This window comes from Bombina bombina, chromosome 6 (genome assembly GCF_027579735.1).
Source record: "Bombina bombina isolate aBomBom1 chromosome 6, aBomBom1.pri, whole genome shotgun sequence".
Lineage (NCBI taxonomy): Eukaryota > Metazoa > Chordata > Amphibia > Anura > Bombinatoridae > Bombina > Bombina bombina.
This window is the reverse complement of record NC_069504.1, coordinates 24,562,106-24,582,901: the sequence shown is the minus strand read 5'-3', so window position 1 is coordinate 24,582,901 and position 20,796 is coordinate 24,562,106.

Below are 20,796 nucleotides of genomic sequence, written 5' to 3'. Positions count from 1 at the left end.
CACATAATATATATATATATATATATATATATATATATAAACACACACACATAATATATATATAAACACACACACATAATAAATATATATATAAACACACACACATAATATATATATATATATATATATATATATAAACACACACACATAATATATATATATAAACACACACACACACACACACATAATATATATATATAAACACACACACATAATATATATATATAAACACACACACACACGCACACATAATATATATATATAAACACACACACAAAATAAATATATATAAACACACACACATAATATATATATAAACACACACACATAATATATATATATAAACACACACACATAATATATATATAAACACACACACATAATATATATATATAAACACACACACATAATATATATATATATAAACACACACACATAATAAATATATATATATATATATATATTAACCTAGAATGACTTGCACCAGAAACAGTGAAGAATAAGTTACGGTCAATACACACCTGCTTGCAATTAAGAGATATGCAGGTGTGTAGTAGTGATGTCCCGAACTGTTCGCCCGCGGATGGTTCACAGCGAACATAGCTTGTTCGCATTCGCGTTTGTGGGCGAACACATGGCGATGTTCGATCCGCCCCTATGTGTCATCATTGTGGAAACTTTGACCCTTTATGTCACAGCCGCCTGACACATTAGAGCCAATCAACATCAGACACTCCCTCACAGACACTCCCAGCTACTCGGAATCCGCCATTTTAGACTCATAACGACCTTGCTTTTTTAATGAGAGGACGTGTTGTGTTTTTGCTCCTGACATTAATAGGAAATACATAGGTAGGCTAATGTATTTAGTGTCCACTCAAGTCCAGAAGGACTCCACTCATCTCTGCTGCAAGCACAGCACCCCAAAAAGCCATTTTTAGGGCTATATTTCGTGCCGTTTTTTGTTTTGTTTGTTTTTTATTAGCATTTGCCTGGCTTTCAGCTGTGTGTTTAAGGCTCACAGCATATGCTGTGACTACTGCCACCACTGATATCTCCCTAACAAAATTAGTTTAAATTTAACTAACCCAAAAATATAATTATTTTTCTAGTGTAATTTTTTTTCATTTTCTATCAGGCCTGTGTCACACAGCATATACTCTGGTTCATTGCTCTGTGCCAGCCAGCAGCCAGCAGTGTTAATATCCGTTTATAACATTATTTTAAATAAAAAAAATAAAAAAATATATATTTTGCTAGTGTAATCTAATTACATTTACTATCAGGCCTCTGTCTGTCAGGCTCACTCAGCATTAATATACCTCTTTTTTTTCAGTCTTTTGGTTAATTGGTCTGTGCCAGGCAGCCACCCAGCACTCATATCTATTCTTCTTCACCTTAATTTTAATATAAAAAAAAAAAAAGTTTAAATTTGTTTGCTAGTGTAATCTAATATAATTTTCTATCCTTTCTTAAAATTTCCAAAAAAAAAGTCTTTAAATCATTATGCTAGTGTAATCTAATTGTATTTTCTATCAGGCCTGTGTCTGTCTATCTGACTTACACAGCATACTGTTGTTATAATTGCTGCCCTACGTAGCAGTCAGCCAGTGCGACCACTCATAGAGTCATATGTGCATTGCACTTCTTAACATAATTTTAATATTAAAATCTAAAATTTTAAAATATTTTGCTAGTGTAATGTAACTTAATTTTCTATCAGGCCTGTGTTTTTGTCACTTACACAGCATACTGTGTTAAATTGCTGCCCTACCTACCATCCACGACTCATATCTGCCAGCCTGTCTGCCAGGCCCAAGTAGCCAATTAGTGGCACCAATCACAATTCTTGTAAAAGTAATAAAAAAAAAAAAAATCATAATTTTTTGGACTGTAAATATTCAGTCTCCTAGTGCCATTAAATTTCATTTACCTCCTGCCTGCCACTGCCAGCCTTTTGTGCCAGGCCATGTAGCCAACTATTTACACCAATCATAATTGTTGTCACAGTCAGACAGTATAGTTATTAATTTAAATAAAAAATTTTTTTAGTGTTGATCTTAATCCTCAGTTTGCTCGTGCCTTTGAATTGCACTTTTCTACAGCCTTCCAAGCCTGTGTGCCAGGCCTACTTAAAAAATATTTACACCAATCATATTTGTTGTGACAGTATTCTAATAATTAAAAATTAAAATTTTTGGTAATAGTTGCTGTGATTTGAATCCTCAGTTTGCTGGTGCCATTGAATAGCACTTTCCTCCTGCCTTGCAGCCTGCTGTGAGCCAGGCCCACCTAGCCAATTGTTGTCAGCAATCATATTTCTGTTAACAGTATTGCAAAAATTGTCAATCATCACTGTTTAGACTGTCAGTAATCAGTCTCCTAGTGTCCTTGAATTGCATCTACCTCCTGCCTGCCATCCTTTTGTGCCAGGCCGTTTTTCCAACTATTTACACCAATCCTAAATTTTTGTCACAGTATAGTTACTAATTAAAATTAAAAAAATCTTGATTGTTGATGATCTTAATCCTCAGTTTGCTTGTGCCTTTGAATTGCACTTTTCTACAGCCTTCCAAGCCTGTGTGCCAGGCCTACTTAAAAAATATTTACACCAATCATATTTGTTATGACAGTATTCTAATAATTAAAAATTTAAATTTTTGGTAATAGTTGCTGTAATTTGAATCCTCAGTTTGCTGGTGCCATTGAATAGCACTTTCCTCCTGCCTTGCAGCCTGCTGTGAGCCAGGCCCACCTAGCCAATTGTTGTCAGCAATTATATTTCTGTTAACAGTATTGCAAAAATTGTCAATCATCACTGTTTAGACTGTCAGTAATCAGTCTCCTAGTTTCCTTGAATTGCATCTACTTCCTGCCTGCCATCCTTTTGTGCCAGGCCGTCTTTCCAACTATTTACACCAATCCTAATTTTTTGTCACAGTATAGTTACTAATTACGATTAAAAAAATCTTTATTGTTGATGATCTTAATCCTCAGTTTGCTCGTGCCTTTGAATTGCACTTTTCTACAGCCTTCCAAGCCTGTGTGCCAGGCCTACTTAAAAAAGGATGACAGTACTACCAAAATACAGCCAATGAAGGGCCTTAGGAAGACTGAGCCAAGGTTGGATTGTAGTATTTGGTTAGGCTAATCATGATGGCCATGTAGACCACCACCACCGAGATTCCTGGAAGTAACAGGGATGAGATGAAAGAGCTAAGAATAGTAGAACTTGAAACAACAGAGTTAGCCATGGGTGTTAGTGCAAAACCGCTTGGCTTTTTTTTGGCTTTGGGTGCGGCTATTCATGCAGGCCATATAGAGCTGCCACCATTTGGTGTCGTATCAGCTATTAAACTAATAAGAACAGTACTACCAAAATACAGCCAATGAAGGGCCTTAGGAAGACTGAGCCAAGGTTGGATTGTAGTATTTGGTTAGGCTAATCATGATGGCCATGTAGACCACCACCTTCGAGAGTCCTGGAAGTAACAGGGATGAGATGAAAGAAGTAAAAATATTAGAACTTGAAACAACAGAGTTAGCCATGGGTGTTAGTGCAAAACCGCTTGGCTTTTTTTTGGCTTTGGGTGCGGCTATTCATGCAGGCCATATAGAGCTGCCACCATTCGGTGTCGTATCAGCTATTAAACTAATAAGAACAGTACTACCAAAATACAGCCAATGAAGGGCCTTAGGAAGACTGAGCCAAGGTTGGATTGTAGTATTTGGTTAGGCTAATCATGATGGCCATGTAGACCACCACCACCGAGAGTCCTGGAAGTAACAGGGATGAGATGAAAGAGCTAAGAATAGTAGAACTTGAAACAACAGAGTTAGCCATGGGTGTTAGTGCAAAACCGCTTGGCTTTTTTTTGGCTTTGGGTGTGGCTATTCATGCAGGCCATATAGAGCTGCCACCATTCGGTGTCGTATCAGCTATTAAACTAATAAGAACAGTATTACCAAAATACAGCCAATGAAGGGCCTTAGGAAGACTGAGCCAAGGTTGGATTGTAGTATTTGGTTAGGCTAATCATGATGGCCATGTAGACCACCACCACCGAGAGTCCTGGAAGTAACAGGGATGAGATGAAAGAGCTAAGAATAGTAGAACTTGAAACAACAGAGTTAGCCATGGGTGTTAGTGCAAAACCGCTTGGCTTTTTTTTGGCTTTGGGTGCGGCTATTCATGCAGGCCATACAGAGCTGACAACATTCGGTGTCGTATCAGCTATTAAACTAATAAGAACAGTACTACCAAAATACAGCCAATGAAGGGCCTTAGGAAGACTGAGCCAAGGTTGGATTGTAGTATTTGGTTTGGCTAATCATGATGGCCATGTAGACCACCACCACCGAGAGTCCTGGAAGTAACAGGGATGAGATGAAAGAGCTAAGAATAGTAGAACTTGAAACAACAGAGTTAGCCATGGGTGTTAGTGCAAAACCGCTTGGCTTTTTTTTGGCTTTGGGTGCGGCTATTCATGCAGGCCATATAGAGCTGACACCATTCGGTGTTGTATCAGCTATAAAAATAATAAGAACTGTACTATCAAAATACAGACAATGAAGGGCCTATGAAGACTGAGCAAAGGTTGGATTGTAGTATTTTGTTTGGCTAATCATGATGGCCATATAGACCGCCCTTAACAGGGATGAAAGTGCTAAGAATAGTACTAATTGAAACAACCGAGTTAGCCATGGGCGTTAGTCTAAGACCACTCAGCTTTTTTTTGGGTGCAGCTAATCATGAAGGCCAGATAGACCTGCCAACATTTGGTGTTGTAACAGGTATGAAAATGCAAAGAACAGTACTACTTAACAAAACCTACTTACCATGGGTCCCAGAGCATATGTTTGGTTGTTATATTTTGTAAGGGTAATCATGCAGGCCATATAGACCTCCACCGATAGGGTGAGTATGAGTAACAGCTATTAAAATGCGAAGGACATTACTAATTAACACAACATAGTTACCATGGGTCGCAGACCAAGAGCAGATGTCTTATTATTATATTTTGTATGGGTAATCATCCAGGCCGTATAGACCTCACCAAATAGGGGGAGTTACAGAGATTAAAGTGCTAAGAATGGTAGTACTTAAAACACAACCTAGTTAAAATATGTAGCAGACCACATGTCTTATTATTATAATTTTTCAGGGTAATCTGGCAGGCCATATAGAACTCCCCCGATAGGGGGGGGGGGGAACAGGGATTAAAGTGCTAAGAAAAGTACTAATTAACTCAAGCTAGTTGGGTCCAAGAACGCATGTTTGATTATTAGAATTTATTAGGGTAATTATATATCTAACAAATCTATCTATTTCTCTTCTATCGATTCTATCTATCAATCTATGTATATCTATCTGTCCAATCTATCAATCTATCTTCTGTCTGGGATGTTTTGAGACAGCCACTTTGGGAATGTTAGTTGATTTAGACCCATTATGGCTTAAAAGCAGACTCTGCATCAACTATGTAATTTTCCATGGGAGTTTTGCCAGGGATCCCCCTCCAGCATGCAACAGTCCAGGTGTTAGTACCCTTGAAACAACTTTTCCATCACTATTGTGGCCAGAAAGAGTCCTTGTAGGTTTTAAAGTTCGCCTGCCTATTGAATCCAATAGCGGTTCGCGCGGTTCGCGCGTTCACGAACAATAACGGAAGTTCGAGTCCGCTGTTTGCGAACCGAAAATTTTAGGTTTGCGACATCACTAGTGTGTAGTGCTCAGAGGTGGTAAACAAAGTTAAATATATCTGAAAAAGAATTTATGAAGCAGGAGTGCAGGGTGCAGTACGTCCCTGACACCTCTGTCCCATATAGTCCACCCTTACTGGCACAATACCGTAAATACTGAAATATTAAATCAGAGAGAAATCACCCCTTGTTGCAAGAAAATAATATATTTAATAACAAAATTAAACACAACAAAATCTAAATGTTCCTAATAAAAAGAAAAGCCACTATAGCGATGAAAAATATAATAATGTCCATAATGGAGGTAATAATAACAGTGTATAAACTGATCCAAGGGTACCCTTAAGAAAGGAAATAATGTTAAATCTTCAGAGCTCTCAAAAGGCCTTGAATTGAAGATGTAAGTGTTTCCCAGTTGCGGTAAAGTAAAGTCCAAAATTGCAACAAAAAAGTGTTTTTTAAGTAAATAGTCCCTTGTATCCAATAGGGAATAAATTAACAAACTAGCGGCTAGATTTAGAGTTTGGCGTTAGCCGCCAAAACCAGCGTTAGAGGCTCCTAACGCTGGTTTTGGGCTACCGCTGGTATTTAGAGTCGTGTAGGTAAGGGTCTAACGCTCACTTTCCAGCCGCGACTTTTCCATACCGCAGATCCCCCTACGCCATTTGCGTATCCTATCTTTTCAATAGGATCTTTCTAACGCTGGTATTTAGAGTCGTGGCTGAAGTGAGCGTTAGAAATCTAACGACAAAACTCCAGCCGCAGAAAAAAGTCAGTAGTTAGGAGCTTTCTGGGCTAACGCCGGTTCATAAAGCTCTTAACTACTGTGCTCTAAAGTAAACTAACACCCATAAACTACCTATGTACCCCTAAACCGAGGCCCCCCCACATCGCCGCCACTCTATTAAATTTTTTTAACCCCTAATCTGCCTACCGCACACCGCCGCCACTTACATTATCCCTATGTACCCCTAATCTGCTGCCCCTAACACCGCCGACCCCTATATTATATTTATTAACCCCTAATATGCCGCCCCCAACGTCGCCTCCACCTACCTACAATTATTAACCCCTAATCTGCCGACCGGACCTCACCGCTACTCTAATAAATTTATTAACCCCTAAAGCTAAGTCTAACCCTTACCCTAACACCCCCCTAAGTTAAATATAATTTAAATCTAACGAAATAAATTAACTCTTATTAAATAAATTATTCCTATTTAAAAGCTAAATACTTACCTGTAAAATAAACCCTAATATAGCTATAATATAAATTATAATTATATTGTAGCTATTTTAGGGTTTATATTTATTTTACAGGCAACTTTGTATTTATTTTAACCAGGTACAATTGCTATTAAATAGTTAAGAACTATTTAATAGCTACCTAGTTAAAATAATTACAAAATTACCTGTAAAATAAATCCTAACCTAAGTTACAATTAAACCTAACACTACACTATCAATAAATTAATTAAATAAAATACCTACAATTATCTACAATTAAACCTAACACTACACTATCAATAAATAAATTAAATAAAATACCTACAAATAAATACAATTAAATAAACTAACTAAAGTACAAAAAATAAAAAAAGCTAAGTTACAAAAAATAAAAAAATTAATTACAAACATAATAAAAATATTACAACAATTTTAAGCTAATTACACCTACTCTAAGCCCCCTAATAAAATAACAAAGCCCCTCAAAATAAAAAAATGCCCTACCCTATTCTAAAATTAAAAAATAAAAGCTCTTTTACCTTACCAGCCCTTAAAAGGGCCTTTTGCGGGGCATACCCCAAAGAATTCAGCTCTTTTGCCTGTAAAAAAAAAACATACAATACCCCCCCCAACATTACAACCCACCACCCACATACCCCTAATCTAACCCAAACTCCCCTTAAATAAACCTAACACTAAGCCCCTGAAGATCTTCCTACCTTGTCTTCACCATGCCAGGTATCACTGATCGCTCCAGGCTCCGAAATCTTCATCCAAGCCCAAGCGGGGGCTGGAGATCCATCATCCGTCTGAAGTCTTCTATCAAGCGGCGGCTGAAGAGGTACAGAAGAGGTTCCAAAGTCTTCATGCTATCCGGGCAGAAGAGTAGATCTGGACCGGCAACCATCCGCGCCGGAGGTCTTCAACATGGAGCCGCTTGTCACCGCTTGGAAGAAGATGGTTGCCGGTCCGGATCTACTCTTCTGCCCGGATAGGATGAAGACTTTGGAGCCTCTTCTGGACCTCTTCAGCCGCCGCTTGATAGAAGACTTCAGACGGATGATGGATCGCCAGTCCCCGCTTGGGCTTGGATGAAGATTTCGGAGCCTGGAGCGATCGGTGATACCTGGCATGGTGAAGACAAAGTAGGAAGATCTTCAGGGGCTTAGTGTTAGGTTTATTTAAGGGGGGTTTGGGTTAGATTAGGGGTATGTGGGTGGTGGGTTGTAATGTGGGGGGGGGGATTCTATCAGCCAATCAGAATTAAGGTAGGGAAAATCTGATTGGCTGATTGAATCAGCCAATCAGATTGAGCTCGCATTCTATTGGCTGTTCTGATCAGCCAATAGAATGCAAGCTCAATCTGATTGGCTGATTGGATCATGGATCGCCAGTCCCCGCTTGGGCTTGGATGAAGATTTCGGAGCCTGGAGCGATCGGTGATACCTGGCATGGTGAAGACAAGGTAGGAAGATCTTCAGGGGCTTAGTGTTAGGTTTATTTAAGGGGGGTTTGGGTTAGATTAGGGGTATGTGGGTGGTGGGTTGTAATGTTGGGGGGGGGGGTATTGTATGTTTTTTTTTTTACAGGCAAAAGAGCTGAATTCTTTGGGGCATGCCCCGCAAATGGCCCTTTTCAGGGCTTTCGGAGCCTGGAGCGATCGGTGATACCTGGCATGGTGAAGACAAGGTAGGAAGATCTTCAGGGGCTTAGTGTTAGGTTTATTTAAGGGGGGTTTGGGTTAGATTAGGGGTATGTGGGTGGTGGGTTGTAATGTTGGGGGGGGTATTGTATGTTTTTTTTTTACAGGCAAAAGAGCTGAATTCTTTGGGGCATGCCCCGCAAATGGCCCTTTTCAGGGCTGGTAAGGTAAAAGAGCTTTTCTATTTTAATTTTACAATAGGGTAGGGCATTTTTTTATTTTGGGGGGCTTTGTTATTTTATTAGGGGGCTTAGAGTAGGTGTAATTAGCTTAAAATTGTTGTGATATTTTTATTATGTTTGTAATTAATTTTTTTATTTTTTGTAACTTAGCTTATTTATTTTTTGTACTTTAGTTAGTTTATTTAATTGTATTTATTTGTAGGTATTTTATTTAATTTATTTATTGATAGTATAGTGTTAGGTTTAATTGTAGATAATTGTAGGTATTTTATTTAATTAATTTATTGCTAGTGTAGTGTTAGGTTTAATTGTAACTTAGGTTAGGATTTATTTTACAGGTAATTTTGTAATTATTTTAACTAGGTAGCTATTAAATAGTTCTTAACTATTTAATAGCTATTGTACCTGGTTAAAATAAATACAAAGTTGCCTGTAAAATAAATATAAATCCTAAAATAGCTACAATATAATTATAATTTATATTGTAGCTACATTAGGGTTTATTTTACAGGTAAGTATTTAGCTTTAAATAGGAATAATTTATTTAATAAGAGTTAATTTATTTCGTTAGATTTAAATTATATTTAACTTAGGGGGGTGTTAGGGTTAGGGTTAGACTTAGCTTTAGGGGTTAAAAAATGTATTAGAGTAGCGGTGAGGTCCGGTCGGCAGATTAGGGGTTAATACTTGAAGTTAGGTGTCGGCGATGTTAGGGAGGGCAGATTAGGGGTTAATACTATTTATTATAGGGTTATTGAGGCAGGAGTGAGGCGGATTAAGGGTTAATAAATTTATTATAGTAGCGGTGAGGTCCGGTCGGCAGATTAGGGATTAATAATTGTAGGTAGGTGGAGGCGACGTTGTGGGGGGCAGATTAGGGGTTAATAAATATAATATAGGTATCGGCAGTGTTATGGGCAGCAGATTAGGGGTACATAGGGATAATGTAGGTTGCAGCGGTGTACAGAGCGGCAGATTAGGGGTTAATAATAATATGCAGGGGTCAGCGATAGCGGGGGCGGCAGATTAGAGGTTAATAAGTGTAAGGTTAGGGGTGTTTAGACTCGGGGTTCATGTTAGGGTGTTAGGTGCAGACATAGGAAGTGTTTCCCCATAGGAAACAATGGGGCTGCGTTAGGAGCTTAACGCTGCTTTTTTGCAGGTGTTTTTTTTCAGCTCAAACTGCCCCATTGTTTCCTATGGGGGAATCATGCACAAGCACGTTTTTTAAGCTGGCCGCGTCCATAAGCACCGCTGGTATCGAGAGTTGCAGTGGCTGTAAATTATGCTCTACGCTCCTTTTTTGGAGCCTAACGCAGCCATTTTGTGAACTCTAAATACCAGCGGTATTTAAAAGGTGCGGGGGGAAAAAAGCCAGCGTTAGCTACGCGGGTCGTTACCGACAAAACTCTAAATCTAGGCGACAGAAAGCAGCTGTCATGGTTGCACAGTGGTTAATAAACAAAGCAGTCGACAAAAAGCCGGAGGTCTTCAACATGGAGCCGCTTGTCACCGCTTGGAAGAAGATGGTTGCCGGTCCGGATCTACTCTTCTGCCCGGATAGGATGAAGACTTTGGAGCCTCTTCTGGACCTCTTCAGCCGCCGCTTGATAGAAGACTTCAGACGGATGATGGATCGCCAGTCCCCGCTTGGGCTTGGATGAAGATTTCGGAGCCTGGAGCGATCGGTGATACCTGGCATGGTGAAGACAAAGTAGGAAGATCTTCAGGGGCTTAGTGTTAGGTTTATTTAAGGGGGGTTTGGGTTAGATTAGGGGTATGTGGGTGGTGGGTTGTAATGTTGGGGGGGGGATTCTATCAGCCAATCAGAATTAAGGTAGGGAAAATCTGATTGGCTGATTGAATCAGCCAATCAGATTGAGCTCGCATTCTATTGGCTGTTCCGATCAGCCAATAGAATGCAAGCTCAATCTGATTGGCTGATTGGATCATGGATCGCCAGTCCCCGCTTGGGCTTGGATGAAGATTTCGGAGCCTGGAGCGATCGGTGATACCTGGCATGGTGAAGACAAGGTAGGAAGATCTTCAGGGGCTTAGTGTTAGGTTTATTTAAGGGGGGTTTGGGTTAGATTAGGGGTATGTGGGTGGTGGGTTGTAATGTTGGGGGGGGGGTATTGTATGCTCTTTTTTTTTTACAGGCAAAAGAGCTGAATTCTTTGGGGCATGCCCCGCAAATGGCCCTTTTCAGGGCTTTCGGAGCCTGGAGCGATCGGTGATACCTGGCATGGTGAAGACAAGGAAGGAAGATCTTCAGGGGCTTAGTGTTAGGTTTATTTAAGGGGGGTTTGGGTTAGATTAGGGGTATGTGGGTGGTGGGTTGTAATGTTGGGGGGGGTATTGTATGTTTTTTTTTTACAGGCAAAAGAGCTGAATTCTTTGGGGCATGCCCCACAAATGGCCCTTTTCAGGGCTGGTAAGGTAAAAGAGCTTTTCTATTTTAATTTTAGAATAGGGTAGGGCATTTTTTTTATTTTGGGGGGCTTTGTTATTTTATTAGGGGGCTTAGAGTAGGTGTAATTAGCTTAAAATTGTTGTAATATTTTTATTATGTTTGTAATTAATTTTTTTATTTTTTGTAACTTAGCTTTTTTATTTTTTGTACTTTAGTTAGTTTATTTAATTGTATTTATTTGTAGGTATTTTATTTAATTTATTTATTGATAGTATAGTGTTAGGTTTAATTGTAGATAATTGTAGGTATTTTATTTAATTAATTTATTGCTAGTGTAGTGTTAGGTTTAATTGTAACTTAGGTTAGGATTTATTTTACAGGTAATTTTGTAATTATTTTAACTAGGTAGCTATTAAATAGTTCTTAACTATTTAATAGCTATTGTACCTGGTTAAAATAAATACAAAGTTGCCTGTAAAATAAATATAAATCCTAAAATAGCTACAATATAATTATAATTTATATTGTAGCTACATTAGGGTTTATTTTACAGGTAAGTATTTAGCTTTAAATAGGAATAATTTATTTAACCCCTTAACGACTGAGGACGTGCAGGGTACGTCCTCAGAAAAAAGGCAGTTAATGCCTGAGAACGTACCCTGCACGTCCTCAGTGTGGAAAGCAGCTGGAAGCGATCCTGCTCGCTTCCAGCTGCTTTCCGGTTATTGCAGTGATGCCTCGATATGGAGGCATCCTGCAATAACGTTTTTAAGTCATCCGGTGCAGAGAGAGCCACTCTGTGGCCCTCTCTGCACCGGAGATCGGTGGCTACCTGCGTTGGTGGGTGGGAGCCGGACCGGGAGGCGGGTGGCGGCCATCGATGGCCATGTGGATGTGAAGGGGGGCGGGATCGTGGGCGGGGGTGGCTGGGGGCGCGCACGGGCGCGCGCGCGTGCACGGGAGGGTGGGGGCGGGCGCGTGCACGGGGAGGGAGCGGGTGGGAACCGCTACACTACAGAAAATGGGAAATAAAAAATATATCAAAAATAAAATTTTAAACAATAAGCAAGGTGGTGGGGGTCTGTGGGGGGTGGGGGGGGGAAGCTACACTACAGAAAAAAAACAAAAAAAACAAAAAAAAAAGCATTTTTTATTGTAAACTGGGTACTGGCAGACAGCTGCCAGTACCCAAGATGGCCCCCAATAAGGCAGAGGGGAGGGTTAGAGAGCGGTTTTGGGGGGGATCAGGGAGGTTGGGGGCTAAGGGGGGGATCCTACACAGTAGCATATGTAAATATGCTAAAAAAAATTCATTTTTTTTTAAAAACCCTTTTATTTTAGTACTGGCAGACTTTCTGCCAGTACTTAAGATGGCGGGGACAATTGTGGGGTGGGGGAGGGAAGGGAGCTGTTTGGGAGGGATCAGGGGGTGGGATGTGTCAGATGGGAGGCTGATCTCTACACTAAAGCTAAAATTAACCCTGCAAGCTCACTACAAACTCCCTAATTAACCCTTTCACTGCTAGCCATAATACACGTGTGAGGCGCAACAGGATTTAGTGGCCTTCTAATTACCAGAAAGCAACGCCAAAGTCATATATGTCTGCTATTTCTGAACAAAGGGGATCCCAGAGAAGCATTTACAACCATTTGTGCCATAATTGCACAAGCTGTTTGTAAATGATTTCAGTGAGAAACCTAAAATTGTGAAAAATTTTACGTTTTTTTTAATTTGATCGCATTTGGCGGTGAAATGGTGGCATGAAATATACCAAAATGTGCCTAGATCAATACTTGGGGTTGTCTACTACACTACACTAAAGCTAAAATTAACCCTACAAGCTCCCTAAAAGCTCCCTAATTAACCCCTTAACTGCTGGGCATGATACACTTGTGGTGCGCAGTGGCATTTAGCGGCCTTCTAATTACCAAAAAGCAACGCCAAAGCCATATATGTGTGCTATTTCTGAACAAAGGGGATCCCAGAGAAGAATTTACAACCATTTATGCCATAATTGCACAAGCAGTTTGTAAATAATTTCAGTGAGAAACCTAAAGTTTGTGAAAAAATTTGTGAAAAAGTGAACAATTTTTTGTATTTGATCGCATTTGGCGGTGAAATGGTGGTATGAAATATACCAAAATTGGCCTAGATCAATACTTTGGGATGTCTACAAAAAAAAAATATATACATGTCAAGGGATATTCAGGGATTCCTGAAAGATATCAGTGTTCTAATGTAACTAGCGCTAATTTTGGAAAAAAATGGTTTGGAAATAGCAAAGTGCTACTTATATTTATGGCCCTATAACTTGCAAAAAAAGCAAAGAACATGTAAACATTGGGTATTTCTAAACTCAGGACAAAATTTAGAAACTATTTAGCATGGGTGTTTTTTGGTGGTTTTAGATATGTAACAGATTTTGGGGGTCAAAGTTAGAAAAAGTGTGTTTTTTTTCCATTTTTCCTCATATTTTATCATTTTTTTTATAGTAAATTATAAGATATGATGAAAATAATGGTATCTTTAGAAAGTCCATTTAATGGCGAGAAAAACGGTATATAATATGTGTGGGTACAGTAAATGAGTAAGAAGAAAATTACAGCTAAACACAAACACCGCAAAAATGTAAAAATAGCCTTGGTCCCAAACGGACAGAAAATGGAAAAGTGCTCTGGTCACTAAGGGGTTAATAAGAGTTAATTTATTTCGTTAGATTTAAATTATATTTAACTTAGGGGGGTGTTAGGGTTAGGGTTAGACTTAGCTTTAGGGGTTAAAAAATGTATTAGAGTAGCGGTGAGGTCCGGTCGGCAGATTAGGGGTTAATACTTGAAGTTAGGTGTCGGCGATGTTAGGGAGGGCAGATTAGGGGTTAATACTATTTATTATAGGGTTATTGAGGCAGGAGTGAGGCGGATTAAGGGTTAATAAATTTATTATAGTAGCGGTGAGGTCCGGTCGGCAGATTAGGGGTTAATAATTGTAGGTAGGTGGAGGCGACGTTGTGGGGGGCAGATTAGGGGTTAATAAATATAATATAGGGGTCGGCAGTGTTATGGGCAGCAGATTAGGGGTACATAGGGATAATGTAGGTTGCAGCGGTGTACAGAGCGGCAGATTAGGGGTTAATAATAATATGCAGGGGTCAGCGATAGCGGGGGCGGCAGATTAGAGGTTAATAAGTGTAAGGTTAGGGGTGTTTAGACTCGGGGTTCATGTTAGGGTGTTAGGTGCAGACATAGGAAGTGTTTCCCCATAGGAAACAATGGGGCTGCGTTAGGAGCTTAACGCTGCTTTTTTGCAGGTGTTTTTTTTCAGCTCAAACTGCCCCATTGTTTCCTATGGGGGAATCATGCACAAGCACGTTTTTTAAGCTGGCCGCGTCCATAAGCACCGCTGGTATCGAGAGTTGCAGTGGCTGTAAATTATGCTCTACGCTCCTTTTTTGGAGCCTAACGCAGCCATTTTGTGAACTCTAAATACCAGCGGTATTTAAAAGGTGCGGGGGGAAAAAAGCCAGCGTTAGCTACGCGGGTCGTTACCGACAAAACTCTAAATCTAGGCGACAGAAAGCAGCTGTCATGGTTGCACAGTGGTTAATAAACAAAGCAGTCGACAAAAAGCAAAATGCAAACAGTGCAGTCTCCCCCAGCAATGTTAACTCAGTCCTTGCAAAGCGGATGCTAGTATAGGCAGGGTTAGTGCAAGAAAATTGAAAGTTCTCATGCTTGAATATCCAGGATACGATATCCCTCAAGGGATGCTGCTCAATAGCAATGCTGGTAGATTACTTACCCAACCCTCCTGACAATATCACAACTAGCTCCTAGTGCTGGGAGGCCGGTTGCCTGTTGCTGAAACATGTGACGTGCTCATCCGTTTACCGTGCATGCAGATTTGAAGCTGACTGTTGCAAAGTGATACCGCAAATTTTGGCAGGCTCCCTGGAGGTCACAATCAAAGTATACTCCGTTGGACAATTGTAGCTGCCTCTCCTGCTACGTACGTTTCACCCCTCACAGCATGGGGCTTCTTCCGGCAATGGCTATTGACGTCACTATTAGGTGACGCTATTTATTAGCATAAGCTCTCCGCCTCCAAGTGAAATTTGAAGAGTTATATTAATAAACATAATTATTTGTTTGTATTTATATGGCAACAATTGTTTACATATCGCTAAGTGGCGTTATAATGGCTCTTTTCTAAACCTGTTGTTTGCAAAATTTGTTACAAAAATTCAAATATAACTTTTATTTTATTTATTAAAGGCACCTCTGCATAAATTTATTAGTATATACAAATTAAGAATTAGTGTTAGTAAGAATATCAGAGTTACTAAATGTGATTTCAACATCAGTGAATTAAAATTTATGTTTATCATTCAATAAAGGATAGGTGAAGACTAAGGTTAATCTCCATTCTTTTTCCCATTCTTTTTGTTATTAACAGAAAAGGAAGAATTAGGATAAATGCCCAAATTGTCAGATCATAGACTATGGCCTAGATTTGGAGTTTGGCGGTAGCCGTGAAAACCAGCGTTAGAGGCTCCTAACGCTGGTTTTAGGCTACCGCCGGTATTTGGAGTCAGTCAAAAAAAGGGTCTAATGCTCACTTTTCAGCCTCAACTTTTCCATACCGCAGATCCCCTTACGTCAATTGCGTATCCTATCTTTTCAATGGGATCTTTCTAACTCCGGTATTTAGAGTCGTGTCTGAAGTGAGCGTTAGAATTCTAACGACAAAACTCCAGCCGCAGAAAAAAGTCAGTAGTTAAGAGCTTTCTGGGCTAACGCCGGTTCATAAAGCTCTTAACTACTGTGCTCTAAAGTACACTAACACCCATAAACTACCTATGTACCCCTAAACCGAGGTCCCCCCACACCGCCGCCACTCGATAAAAATTTTTTAACCCCTAATCTGCCGACCGCCACCTACGTTATCCTTATGTACCCCTAATCTGCTGCCCCTAACACCGCCGACCCCTATATTATATTTATTAACCCCTAACCTGCCCCCACAACTTCGCCGCCAGCTACCTAAACTTATTAACCCCTAATCTGCCGTCCGCACGCTGCCGCCAGCTACATTATAGCTATGTACCCCTAATCTGCTGCCCCTAACACCGCCGACCCCTATATTATATTTATTAACCCCTAATCTGCCGACCGGACCGCAACGCTATTATAATAAAGTTATTAACCCCTAATCCGCCTCACTAACCCTATAATAAATAGTATTAACCCCTAATCTGCCCTCCCTAACATCGCCGACACCTAACTTAAAAAATTAACCCCTAATCTGCCGACTGGAGCTCACCGCTATTCTAATAAATGTATTAACCCCTAAAGCTAAGTCTAACCCTAACACTAACACCCCCCTAAATTAAATATAATTTAAATCTAACGAAATAAATTAACTCTTATTAAATAAATTATTCATATTTAAAGCTAAATACTTACCTGTAAAATAAACCCTAATATAGCTACAATATAAATTATAATTATATTATAGCTATTTTAGGATTAATATTTATTTTACAGGTAACTTTGTATTTATTTTAACCAGGTACAATAGCTATTAAATAGTTAAGAACTATTTAATAGCTAAAATAGTTAAAATAATTACAAAATTACCTGTAAAATAAATCCTAACCTAAGTTACAATTAAACCTAACACTACACTATCAATAAATTAATTAAATAAAATACCAACAATTACCTACAATTAAACCTAACACTACACTATCAATAAATTAATTAAATACAATACCTACAAATAATTACAATGAAATAAACTAACTAAAGTACAAAAAATAAAAAAGAACTAAGTTACAAAAAATAAAAAAATATTTACAAACATAAGAAAAATATTACAACAATTTTAAACTAATTACACCTACTCTAAGCCCCCTAATAAAATAACAAAGCCCCCCAAAATAAAAAAATGCCCTACCCTATTCTAAATTACAAAAGTTCAAAGCTCTTTTACCTTACCAGCCCTGAACAGGGCCCTTTGCGGGGCATGCCCCAAGAAATTCAGCTCTTTTGCATGTAAAAAAAAACATACAATACCCCCCCCCCCAACATTACAACCCACCACCCACATACCCCTAATCTAACCCAAACCTTCCTTAAATAAACCTAACACTAAGCCCCTGAAGATCTTCCTACCTTGTCTTCACCTCACCGGGTATCACACCGATCCGTCCTGGCTCCGATATCTTCATCCAACCCAAGAGGGGGCTAGACATCCATCATCCGACGGCTGAAGAAGTCCAGAAGAGGGTCCAAAGTCTTCATCCTATCCGGGAAGAAGAGTAGATCCAGACCGGCAACCATCTTCTTCCAAGCGGCATCTTCTATCTTCATCCGATTTGAAGTTAGGTGTCGGCGATGTTAGGGAGGGCAGATTAGGGGTTAATACTATTTATTATAGGGTTAGTGAGGCGGATTAGGGGTTAATAACTTTATTATAATAGCGGTGCGGTCCGGTCGGCAGATTAGGGGTTAATAAGTGTAGGCAGGTGGAGGCGACATTGTGGGCGGCAGATTAGGGGTTAATAAATATAATATAGGGGTCGGCGGTGTTAGGGACAGCAGATTAGGGGTACATAGGGATAATGTAAGTAGCAGCGGTTTATGGAGCGGCAGATTAGGGGTTAATAATAATATGCAGGGGTCAGCGATAGCGGGGGCAGCAGAATAGGGGTTAATAAGTGTAAGGTTAGGGGTGTTTAGACTCGGGGTACATGTTAGAGTGTTAGGTGCAGACGTAGGAAGTGTTTCCCCATAGCAAACAATGTGGCTGCGTTAGGAGCTGAACGCGGATTTTTTGCAGGTGTTAGGTTTTTTTTCAGCTCAAACAGCCCCATTGTTTTCTATGGGGGAATCGTGCACAAGCACGTTTTTGAGGCTGGCCGCGTCCGTAAGCAACTCTGGTATCGAGAGTTGAAGTTGCGTTAAATATGCTCTACGCTCCTTTTTTGGAGCCTAAAGCAGCCATTCTGTGGACTCTCAATACCAGAGTTATTTTAAAGGTGCGGCCAGAAAAAAGCCAGCGTTAGCTACGCGGGTCGTTACCGACAAAACTCTAAATCTAGCCGCTAAATCGTATATACATTTGCACTCCTTTTGTAACAATAAGTTGTCCCAGTTGCCACCTCTTACATTCAACTTCACTTTTTCCAAACCCCTAAATCTTAGGGTACATTCATCACTATTGTGGTTAAAATAAAAATGTCTGGCTACACTACTAGTTTTAATGAGTTTGTTTTTAATGTCTCTCTTATGCTCTTTTATCCTTTCTCTGAGCTCACGGTAGGTTTTGCCTATATAGTAAATTGGGCACTCACACTGGACAATATATACAACTCCCTCTGTTTTACATGTTATATGTCCTTTAATCTTGTGTATTTTGCCATTAATGTCGCAGAATATGTCACCCCTTTATTAGGAACATTTAGATTTTGTTATTAAATATATTATTTTCTTGCAACAAGGGGTGATTTCTCTCTGATTTAATATTTCAGTATTTACGGTATTGTGCCAGTAAGGGTGGACTATATGGGACAGAGGTGTCAGGGACGTACTGCACCCTGCACCCCTGCTTCATAAATTCTTTTTCAGATATATATATATATAAAACACGAAACAGGACAGCACTCTCAGGCCGGACCGGGTACATATCCCATGACCCTGCAACATGCACAGCCCTGGGTGCAAAAATAGCACACTCAGGAAGCTTCCCCATCCACAGAGCCACAGGCAGTTAACCCCAGACAGGTCTGGGTGCACGTTACAAATGGGTAAATTACAAAAAATATAGGGACCCACGGTTTGGAAGAGACCTTGACGTGGTACCTGGGCTTGTCCCATTTGGCCAGATGCCGTAACTAACTCTTCCATTGTTACTTTTTATTTTAGTTGTGAGCTTGTAAGTGAGTGCTGGACTTTTTCTGTGTGCTATATTATCGTATATATTTTTGTAATTTACCCATTTGGGACGTGCACCCAGACCTGTCTGGGGTTAACTGCCTGTGGCTCTGTGGACGGTGCAGCTTCCTGAGAGTGCTATTTTTGTACCCAGGGCTGTGCATGTTGCATGGTCATGGGATGTGTACCCGGTCCGGCCTGAGAGTGCTGTCCCCTTTTGTGTTTTGTATATGTCTGGGGAGATTACATAAGCCCGCGCACCCTTTATTTTTCCACAGTTTGTTTGACTGTGAGCCTGCATTGAGTGGCTGTTTAAGGACCCAGGTTTTGGAAGAGACCTTGACGTGGTATCTGGGCTTGTCCCATTTGGCCAGATGCGGTAACTAACTCTTCCATTGTTACTTTTTATCTTAGTTGTGAGCTTGTAAGTGAGTGCTGGACTTTTTCTGTGTGCTATATATCTATCTATCTATATATATATATATATAAATATATATATATATATATATATACAAGGTAAGAAAAAGTTGCTAGCAGCGGTTTTTAAAAGCAAAAAGTCTTTATTGTAACAAGGATAAAGACACTCCAGGAAACGTCACAGGTACGATCACAACATGAAGTCCGCTAACATGTTTCGGCCAGGGGCCGTAATCATAGCTACTGGACTATGCACCTGTGCACCTTAAAAAGCACCAGGATCACCCTGATTGGGTAAAAACAAAAGTACACATTGTGATACAATTTAACTCTATGAGTACCTAAACAGTGAAATACTGCAATTCAATTAGAAATTTAAATTACAATGCGCCTATTACCAAAACTAACTCAGCAGAATCTATAAATACTAAAATGATGTATAGATACATGTTAGCTATATTCACTTAAGCGTTATACGAAAAAGGAGGTTAGCATCAGGAAAAAAAGAAAAATATATAGTATAAACCTTGTGCGGTCTAGTGACAAACAGACCATGATAGACTAGCAATACAATACAAAAGTATGATAGAATACATTGCATCTATAAACTTGCTTGAATTTTTTAAAAAAAAATCAAAATTGATAACAATTGTACTACTGTTTGTTATACCTAGACCTATAACATAAAAGAAATGCAATTAAATGCCAAGAAATGTATGTTATTTATGTTATTATCCCTCTTTTTCTTTTCATCTGCAAAGAAATCTAAAGAGAGGAAACCTAACTATATACAATGGGGCCTAGTTATCAAGCCGTCAACCTCAAATACGCTGCGTATTCCGCAGCGTATTTGTGGCGAGGCTGATACGCCTTAGTTATCAAAGGCTCGAGACCGGCAAAAGTAGAATTTTGTGACGTAAGCTTCGATCCACCGGACTCAGTCCGACACAGATCGATTCTTACGTGACTCCAGATGTTCCGCACACAAGTGCGGCACATTCTCACTACTTTTGCTAGCTATCAAAAAACTAGCAGGTACGCTCGGCACTTTTACGGCCCAGCGTACCTGGTTTTCAAAGCGCCAGCCTGGATCCCATAGGAATCAATGGGAGTCTGACCATAGCGAAAGTACAAGTTCGCTGCTGACAGACATCCCATTGATTTCTATGGGAGCTGTCTACACCTAACACCCTAACATGTACCCCGAGTCTAAACAC